The sequence below is a fragment of the Papaver somniferum genome, chromosome 4 (assembly GCF_003573695.1).
Source record: "Papaver somniferum cultivar HN1 chromosome 4, ASM357369v1, whole genome shotgun sequence".
Lineage (NCBI taxonomy): Eukaryota > Viridiplantae > Streptophyta > Magnoliopsida > Ranunculales > Papaveraceae > Papaver > Papaver somniferum.
In genome coordinates, this window is record NC_039361.1 from 66,650,727 (window position 1) to 66,661,616 (window position 10,890).

Genomic DNA, 10,890 nt, shown 5'->3' on the forward strand with positions numbered 1-10,890 from the left:
TGCATAAATAAGACAAAAATTAGGCATGAGGCACCATGAATCCATGAATGTTAAACAAAAAATTAAAGAGAAAAACTAACAACAATTATCTCAATCAACTAAAACGAAAGTGAATCATACCTTGAAAATAGAGTTGCGCAAATGATGATCCTTGGGGAAGGAATTTGATTATAAAAGGGATTAAGTTTATGGGCATTTAATTTTGAATAAAAGTAACGTTTGACATTAAATGGGAGGAATAACTCCGAAATAAATGCACATTAAATATGCCTAAAATGTTGATTAAAAAGTTAAATATGTAGCTCAATCTGGACCGTTCTTTATATGCCAGAAATGTAATTGAATAACTTAAATATGTTCCTCAATCTGGGCCGTCCTTTATGTGTCCAAACTATAGACGACCGTCCATCGGTGAAAACACCATTGTCCCTTATAATATAGAGTTATCTTTTATGTGTTTTTTAGCCGTAATTTCACATCAAATCATCATCACAATCATATTTTGTGCCTAAAAATAATTTTGGGTACCAACATTAACGCCGATTAAGAAGATTCGTGTGAAACAATCGTATTTTGCCATTGAGAAAGGTGCACAACAAATCATGCATTGATTCCGTGCAAAAATCACCAAATGAAAAAGAAAAAAGAAGAGTTCCCCACGATGCAAAGTCCGAATTTCACAAGGAATCAAAGTCCTACAAGAGTCTTCGACTAAATTACAAGACACACCAGTAGTGATGTGTGCGGCAATGGGAAAAAATCAAAACGCTGCGTATCAGACCAAGCTGGTCACTTCTGGAAGAGAAGATTCACCATGGGGTCACAAAGGAACTTTTTTTTTTTGACGTATAGGTCAGAATGTAACACGTAGCCTTGGGCTAAGAATAGAGCCCATGGACTTGTCAAGCCTCACATGCTGGTACGTGGAGTTTCGAAAGATGTGTTCAAGGTTAACGAAGGACAAGAATAAGGTGAAAATATGGTTTAGTCCAAAAAGCACATAAAAAGTGCGGATTAATCTATCTCGAGCTAATTAGGTACAGTTTAGTCCAAAAATTATTTAAATATGAAAAATACACAAATAACCTTCTTAATTTACCATTTAGTCCAAATATTTACAGTTTGGTCCAAAATAATTCATGATGATGTCAATAATTTCAAATAATATAAAAAATATTTAATAATGATTTATCTTTTGCACTACTCGTCCAAAATCCACGAACTTTATATACTCGGAAAGCTCTTTTCAAAATCTACAAAAAGAGTACCCATACGATTATATAATTTTCAGTTTTTAAAATATTTAATTGTTGCTCATCTTTAGCTGATGTATACGAAAAAAAACTCATGCCCAAAAAATCCATAAACTTCCTAAAAAAACATGCATGAAATCAGTCACTCATACACACTCTGGCCTACTTCTTCATTGGAATTACACCTGTACACCACTACGTACATCCCTGCAAAACATGCATAAAACCAATTATTCATAACCACTCACAAATCTACTTTTTCATGGAAAATACACCGGTGCATTAATAAATACAGCCCTGCAAAACTTATATAACATGTATAAGATCGATCATTTGTAGCTCCAACAAGCCTACTTTTTCATAGAAAATACATTGGTGCATTAATAAATACACCCCTGCAAAACATATATAAAATCGATCATTCATAGCTATACACGAACCTACTTTTTTATGGAAAATATACTGGTGCACCAATATGTACACTCCTACAAAACATGTATAAAGTCGATCATTCGCATCTACAACAAACCTACTTTTTCATGGGAATTACACAGGTGTACCAATATGTACATACCTACAAAACAATTACACAGGTGTACCAATATGTACATACCTACAAAACATGCATTAAATCGATCATTCGTACATACACCCAAACCTATTTTCCATGAAAAAATACAATGGTACTCCTACAAAACGTGGCACAAATCATATCTATTTCATGGGAATTAAACCGGTACACCAGTATGTACACACTTATTCAAATTGTATAAACATCACATCTAAACTCAAATGGATTTGAACCATCAACCTCCGCAAACCTTGTGATAGGCTTGGGCGCCCTACCATTTTGAGCTTATGAGTCTCTAAATTTAATACATAAAACCAAAAAAAAATTGGTATCAAAGGTGTATCAGGGTATACAGTGTTGTACTATTGACAATCAACAGGTGCACATCTATGTACACATTAACAATTAACATGTTTACAACTATAACATCAATTGTTTCATGTTCTTATAGACTTAGTTCACCTACTTCTAAGTGGCGGTATTTTCTAACCAATATCACCAGTTTTGTACCAAGAGATCAAAATCAGTTCGGGAAGTATTCCAGATTCAATTAAGATGACAAACTACAAGGTGAATTTGTAAACAAACTTGTAACATTATGCATAACGATTTCATACTTGAATTACCTGAAGAACTCAAATAAGCACATGGAGAATAGAAATGCAACTGTCAGCTACCTGGGTACTTGTTAAATAAGGTGTTCCCGAGTGACAGTCAACTGCCGTTTCACAGCACATCAGTAGTTTAGGAATATTCTACACCAATGAATTCACCTACAAAGAATAAAACTTGTATTAGTAATCAAAGAGAATAAATGGTGTACAAGAAAATACACCTCATATAGTCAGTACAAAAAAAAATCATCACAGAGGTGAATTGGAAATTGAATAAAATTAAATTTGAAAATCCTAATAATAACTGTAAATTTACGTCTACATAAGCTTATGCAATATATGTCCACCAGCTTGTGATTTCTGTCATATGTGCACAACAATGTACACTTGTATTACAGATGCGCTATTATGTACACATGTAATTTCTGTCACGTGCACAACAGTGTACACTTGTATTAAAGGTGTATCAATATGTACACATGTAATTTCTGTCATAACCAATAGTCAGTGACTCATAGCATCACTGATTCGACATTTAAGAAATGAAAAAAACTTGTTCACTGAAATTTGATTAAGAGTGCTAGAGTAGGCTTAAGCCAATTTTGGAAACTCCTATCTATCACCAAATCTAGGCTCCATGTATTGTTACATTCAAAGGAATGCTAGTCGTTATCAATCTCCTAATTTAGGCTCTGGATATTTTTCAATAGATGTTTCTCTACAACATTAGCAGAGTCTTGTTATTTAGGAAAGCTAGCGTACCACTCTACTCAAACTCCAACAATAGAAGGTTCACACAGATGTAGTATCAAAATATCATAAAAATTGATCAAAGTTATCATAATTAGAAATGCACTTACTTTCTTGAACTTAAGGAATTTATGGTTGTCCGAGTGCAAATCTACTTCCAAATAATATACGTTATGCCAGTTCAGAACCCAAATCCTTTTTGTCGGATCCTAAGCAAACATAAATATATAAAGTGGTGGAATCAAGATGATAAGTGTTGCTTACATGTCATCAGTTATCTCCTCTACTATCTTCAGTAGCATTTCAGCGATGTCCCTTCTCAGGTAATACAGCTCATTTATCTTGCAATGATTTTCTAAACCTTCTCCTACATTAAATGCAGTAACTATAACAAAAAGAAAGTGTTGATCAATAACTGCCATAACAAGACAGTACTCAAGATATTCTGCCATGGTGGATTGTATAGTCTGACAAAGGTCGACTCATCTACAGATTCTGTCAATTGGCCTACTTTTCCCATTGGAGTATCTCAGTCATACGAATAACATACCAATATGTACACTTGCACTCCAGGTGCACCAATATGTACACTTGCAATATAGGTGCACCAATATGTACACTTGTAGAAGGATGGTAACCTAACTGCCAAGAGACACTGTCAAGCTAAATCGGCAACTCCATAAACCATGCACTGCTAGAATAGAGCATCCACTATTGCATTTTGAAGATCACTAGGCTTACACAGTATCATTTTTCTGAGCATTATGTAAGACTGAACTAAGATCAGACCAAGGAAACCAGCATATTAGAATTGTAAAACATACCTCTCTTTATCAGTGCGGTAAAACATTCAAATCAGGTTAGACGTGGAAGCTCACCAATTCTTTGGCAAGTTCGCTGTCAGACAAAAGTGGAAAAAAATTAGAATAGGATTATCTAATCAAAAGCATGACAAGTCTATATAATGATACCAAGCATAAGCTTGTGGAGCCATTATTTTCACATGTATACTACTTCTGTACACACCTATAAAACTCACATGCATTCGCTCATTCATACCCACATTTGGATTTACTTTTTTCATGAAAAATACACTGGTGCACAAGTATGTACACACCTACAAAATATGGATGAAATCGAGCATTCTTACCCACAAACATGCTACTTCTCATAGGAAATAGACTGGTGCACTAGTTTGTACACCAGTTTAGACTCTCCATATAAAGGAAACGGACTCCTCATCATAAACTCCTTATCATAATTGCTATTTGGATGATGTATCTATAACTAGTTAACTTTGCTGGTCATGCAACATAAAACAACGATCCTAAAAAAGGTAGTGCAAACCCTGACCGAATAGGCATACCAAAATCAGCTAGGCCATAGATATATTATAGAAAAGTAAAAAACACAATATTTTGTAGGAGCGAGAATTACACAATATTTTGTAGGAACGAGAAATTACCCTGGAAAACAAGTGTAAAACGATTGCTTTGAAAATCCATTTTATTTCTTAAACAGTGGCAGGTCTCTGAATGAATCAGTCCGAAACCATCAGATTAATCGATTCGAAGGCAATTTCGTATTATCTGCAATTTATTGGCATACTAACGATATAATTACTATAATTCTAAAGCTTGAGAAAGACTCTTGTTTGGCGCATGTGGAACTGATCTCCTTAAGAGCCTTTCTCAAGCTTTCAAGAGATTGCAAGCATTAATGCTAGCCAGAACAGTTGAACTGCTTATTCTTCTCAATCATCTGCTTGTCGTACATGTCCCCGGGCTTAAAACACAATGAGTTATCGCCTACAACAGAACCAACTTTGAGCCATGGTTTCGACAAATTAATTCTGATAGCAAAAACAACATCAAAATCAACACGTGCACGATAACAATTCAAAAAAAAAATGTACACAAACCGGAAACACAAATATAAGCTTGCAGAGTCGTTTTTCTACACGTGTACTAGTTTTGTACACCTAGGCGTGCACCAGTTTGTACACCTAGGCATCTATGCAGCTTAATCTTATCAAGTCAATCTTTTTCCCATGTGCACATGTGCACCAGATTGTACACCCTAGGATAGTACATCAGCATCACTAGGATCAATTTTGGTGGCCTGTAAAACAAGTCACTTAAACAATCAACATCATTGGGAAAAGAGAAAACCAAGACAGCTTGAATGGAATAAACCAAGAACTCAGAGATGTTTAAATCAATTTCCCCAATAAAATCCAGGAAAATAATATGAAAATTGTATTTACCGGTGGTTCCTCATAGTAATTCTACAAGAGAGAGACAACATGTGTCGTTCTCTGCTTTGAATGTTACTATGTAACAACTTTAAAACATTAAACGAACAGCTGAGACGTACAGTTAAGTTTCATGTGAGAGTAAGTGACCATGAATTGAAAGGAATGGAGAAGCCGCTGTTTCAAAATTGACCATGGATTTTGAAATAAAAAACACATGACGAGACTGCATATATCTATTTAGATGAAAAGAACAATGAAGGCTGGCACCCTATTTCATTCCCAGATCACGATTTGGCAGACATGTACATTACTAGCATAAATTTATATTCCCTCCAATTACGGAAAAATCAAATTGGTTCGATTATGAATCAATGTGTGGGAACGCGTATGCTTTCGTATTTCAACCTTCATAAGCTAGCTATCAACTAAATCAAAACTCATTTACACACTCAGCTAAAGAAAAGGTATCTTGGTGTACCAACGTACAGCCAGCGAGTACTCCTTCCTCCGAGATACAATTCTGCCAGTTGATTTTGAGTCGAGAAAACAAATCTCGTTGTCTTCACGAAACATCTGTCAATAATGAAGATTTATTACAATATGTTTACCTTCATATTATATTTACATTCATGAGCTATATTGCATGAAAGTGAGAAACTGCTGAATGCCAACAAAAACCAAATGTATAAGGAGCTATGAATAGTTGATTTACATTTTGGTCCAAAATTTTGCATCACTATATAAACCTCACCTTTTTGAACTTTTCAGAATTTACATGCTCCATCACTCCATCAACACTCCAGTCCGCATATCATGGAATAGGAGATGTCACGGGAAAAAGAATCTTAACATCTTGACGATTACCATGAGCAACTTCTACTGGCTTTAGTCCATACTGTAACACGAAATAGTCCTCACCATCTGCATCAACTGGAACAAATTTCAAACTTATCACCTACTCCATTTAAAAAAACAAAAATTGAATGTTTGGATGGAGATTACTGAATCAAAAGTAAACAAATCCAAAAAAAACAACATTATGACTACAATTTCTTCGTCTATAGTAACAAACAACAACTCCACCTTATGATTTCAACCTTACAACCAGAAATTGGCATTGGCAAGGAACTGGATCCATTATTTGTTTTTTCTTAAATACCAAAATTCATCAATTGGACCACAATTACACTAAAATATTTGATACTGGTTTTGTTAATTGGATAACCAAAGCAGGAAGTAAGAAACCTACCTAATTAAACACAAGAAAATCGATGATTCTTAATTGTAAACCTACGGCCTCTTCTCAGTGATGTTATAATTATGGGAATCGTGAAAAGAAAAGACTGAAATTAGGGCAAAGAAGAGGAACTTACAGTAATTTTTCGTAGCTGATTTTTCTCTGCAGAGAGATTACTAAAATGATTTTGAAGGTTAGACTTTAGAGAGACAAATACGGTAGAACCCTATAAATTAAGAAGAAACAATTTAGTCCAGAAAAATTCTGAGATCGATCTCAAAATCATTAAATAAATGATAAGAACAGATTCAACTTACTTTCAAAATCGCCTTCAATGATGAAATCTGCAGAAACTAAATCTCGTCGACTTATCCTCTCAATTTTGAGTTAATCTTCAAGAAGATAAATTGATGATGATGATTTAGATTTTTCAAGCTGAATTGAGTTTAGGTTTGGAGATTGAACTTCCATTGACACAACGAGATTAGATTTCTCAATTTTCTCTTCCCTCCCTGATTCCATGAAATGAAGAAGGAAGAAACTGAACTACGAACAATGAATGGGTATTTTTGTCATACAAAAGAAGCGTTTTGGACTAAATCGTTCACTAAGGAGTAACACGTTCAGAATTTGGTAAATTTGGACTTCCTAGTACTGGACTTGAGGGGTCAGGACTAGAGTGTCTAGCACCCAACTAATTTGGGATTAAACGTCGATTTCTACAAGAATAATGAAAGCTTACCTGGATGGAGCGCGGCAGCGCGCGGTGAAGAGGTAGGCGTACCGTGGTTTTCTGATGATTTTGCCTACATTTTCGCTCACTTATGTAAGGAAAACAAAAAGGTTAGTGTTGTACAAATACTTAACACTAAGAATTCGAGATTACATAGGATTTTGAATCCCATAAAGGGTTAATTACCTAGGAGCGATGGCGTCCAGGTCTCCTGCAAAGAAAGAAAGTTGCCATCAAGTCATAGACACTTGGTAAAGAAAGCGACTTGTCTCAGGGGTATTTTCAAACGCTTGGTCCTGATGAAACATACAAACTACAATACGTTAAGTGTTTTGGTGCATAAAATATTCAGGTACATATCTTGGCACTTCCAAATATCCTGCTTATTCCTAGTCACTGTCCACATCATCAGCGGGCATTTATTCCACACAAAATTATACTTCTTTGCTCAACAAACACACGGCGGCGTCCGTTTACACGCCATGTCGGTTAACCTTGATCCAAGCCTTTGTAGAAGATATTTGATCTTAGCTAGAAGGGATTACTGGTACACGGACGTTGGACACCATGACAAACGCCAAATAAAGGTCCTGCATACAATCCGACACGTCAAGAAGTAAGGTATGAAATTGTCGCATCCATGCGACCTGTACCAGAAGTTTACAAGAGAAGATGCATAGTTGGCCATACAAGAATCTTAACAATTGTATCGGCTGGGGCAACATGACCTCACGAAAACAATGTTTAGCACGAGGTCATGCCAAGGCCCACGTAGGAAGTGTTAAGTACATTTTAGGTACTTTGAATTATTAAGCTAAACTTGGAGGACTCCACACGACCAGCAGGCCAAGACCACATAAGGCTATTTCGATAAAGGTTCCAGCTTTGGTTCATCGAACAGGTTCAACCGGTCCAAGCTAATCAAAAGGAAACACGTGTCAGCGTTCCAATCTGGTTCAGACCATTTCGGTCCAACCAGTGACCACGTCAGCGTCGCCACATCATCAGTTGCAGCCAGTCACATACCTTCACACCAGCGTAAGTCACTGTCACATCAGCAGACTAGTCCAGTCAGCGTCTGACACCTCTGCCAAAGCTTGTTGCGTCAGCAAGGTCCAATCCGCATCGTTGACACGTCAGCATACAATTAGCTGTCATGTCATCAAATTTTAAACAAATATTTTGCATGATGTTGCCATGTCAGCACCGATTGGGTGCCACGTCAGTAAGATGTCCCAGTCAGTAGTGCCACATCATCAAATTTGAAAGAAATATTTTGCATGATGTTGCCATGTCAGCACCGATTGGGTGCCACGTCAGCAAGAAAACACATCAGCAGCACCACGTCATACGGATACCGTCACGTGTCAGCGCCACGTCAGTGCGATTCTTTGCCACATCAAAAACCTGTCACGTCATATGTCACGCCTAAATGGCGAAAACCTGGATCTGTATTGCATGCCATATCAGCACGTTCGGTGCCACGCCAGCAATCATGTCCAGTCAGCAGCGCCATGTCAGTGCTAACGAGGGCCACGTCATCAATAGTGTCCAGTCAGCTCCTAGCCATGTCAGTATAACTGCCACGTCAGCATTCATGTCTAGTTACCTTCCACGTCAGTAATTCTAGTCCGGTCAACAAAGCCATGTCAGTTCCTCTCTGCGATGCCAGCATGATGCGCACAATCAACACTGCCACATCTGTAACAGCATGCGCGCTTCGTTGGAAACTTGTTTCGACAATAACTTCTTCGTTACAAGTCCGAATTGAGTGATTTTTGGCTCATTGTCTTTCAATTCCCTGCAGCATGGAAGCAAAAATTCCAGTGTTCGAGAAACTTTTATTTGCACTTGGAGCAGCAACATGATCGAATTGATGGTTCATGTATAGCGACATGATCGAGTTCGAGGTTCTCGGAAGGAGACATGATCGATTTTTGAGATGAGGATTGCATAGACCCTCCAGTATTTAGCCTTGCATCACTTCGCAAGCACCTAAAGCCTCACCTTGCACATAAGCACATAAGTCTTGCTCATATCGCAAGAATAAAATCTCTCATTGCACGCGAGTATGAAAGACTTACACCTTGGAAAGCATAAAGTCTCGTCTCAACCACGAGCCCAATGCCCGATATTGGTCCAAAGATTCGTACTCAACACAAGCAACAACCAGCCTACCCGAGCAGCGGGAGCTTCAGCCTTGTTACGTTGCGAGCAAAAAGCCTTTCCCCAGCCGCAAGCACTCACTACATTCCATTCAAGACTCGACTAGCTCTCGATCATCACAAGTCCACCACGTGGCAAAAAGTCTCGTCTAGCACGTGAGCAAATTTTATTGCAGGTTATTACAGTTGGGGGCGTCTTTGTAATGTCTCTACTCACGCTTGAGGGCGATTCAAAAAGGAAAAATCACGATGGAACCAGAAATAAGATGGCAACGGAAAAGATACCTGATCATAATCCCAGAGCCATCTAGCAAGTAAGGAACGGATATAATAGATCCAGTTCCTTCTTCACATGGGGGCGCTTTTTCTACTTGGGAGTATCTCTACAGATATTGGGGGCGGCTAAAGTGACCCCGAGCATGCAATCAAAAGCAACTTGTTTAAAGAAGTCGAACAATAGAAGACATCTTTTTCAGTATCATGGCAAGTAATGGGGGCGGCTAAGGTTGAAGGAACGAACGACTGGGGAGAAGTACTTCAATAATAAGAGTAAAATGTTTCAATAAACGATGAAGCAAAAGGAAATATATGACAAAAAGCTATACCGGTCAACCTGTACACAGGAGATTGTCGTACATTCGTTATACACAGGCAAAAGAGGTTAGAGTCAGCAAATTCTACGCCAGTACGAGAGCATGTAGGCAATCACTGTGCCTAACAAGTTACGGTAACAGCCTGCATTCGAGTGAGTTCTGGCAATATCTTACCAAATAGATGGAGAAAAATGTGCCAAAGCAAGACCGAAGTAGTTGGGAAATTAACGTGCTTGGTTAGCTACTGGTTGTGCCTGCATTCGAACAAGTGGAAAACAGATAAATAAAATGTTATTCTATGAAAGAGAAACAACAAAGTGGATGGTCACTAACTCCAGGTAAAAACAAGGAAGTGTTAACAGAGAGCACATCTACACGTCAAGCCTCACATGACGGTACGTGCGTAAATTTATATAAGATATTTTTTGGGTACATTATTGGTACTTTGAACGTGTTTCCAGTGTGCTAGGTACCTACAGTATGAGGGTTTTTGGAAATTTTATGTATAATAGCTATACTTAGAAATGTTAACATAAACCCGGGCGCACTCCGAAAAGTTAGCAACTCTAAGTTTGCGGCAAGATGATCGTAGAAATAGGTCATTGATGTGATTTGTAGATAGTGGTAAAAGTGGTTCGATTCTCAGACTTGTGAAGGATATTAATTAGACTTAAATCCTAATATTAAAATAGAAAACTCACTAAAAATTATAGCAAA

The 10,890-nt window shown here is 37.5% G+C and overlaps 1 long non-coding RNA gene across 13 annotated transcripts; it reads right to left on the bottom strand.

Annotated features, from left to right (window-relative positions):
* Positions 1-1,143: 1,143 nt before the first annotated feature.
* On the bottom strand, positions 1,144-7,499 carry LOC113275770. Of its 13 annotated transcripts, none has more exons than XR_003323758.1 (9): positions 7,425-7,499; positions 7,000-7,194; positions 6,819-6,908; positions 6,197-6,375; positions 4,654-6,018; positions 4,013-4,085; positions 3,453-3,573; positions 2,502-2,597; positions 1,144-1,460 (listed from the first exon to the last, which is right to left on the bottom strand). It is a non-coding gene; the product is annotated as an uncharacterized LOC113275770 (long non-coding RNA). The 13 variants fall into 13 exon arrangements; XR_003323763.1 differs by lacking the exon at positions 7,425-7,499 and adding an exon at positions 3,299-3,339 and having other exon boundaries at positions 7,000-7,383; XR_003323762.1 differs by lacking the exon at positions 7,425-7,499 and having other exon boundaries at positions 4,654-4,996; positions 5,110-6,018; positions 7,000-7,377.
* Between the last annotated feature and the right edge of the window lie 3,391 nt (positions 7,500-10,890).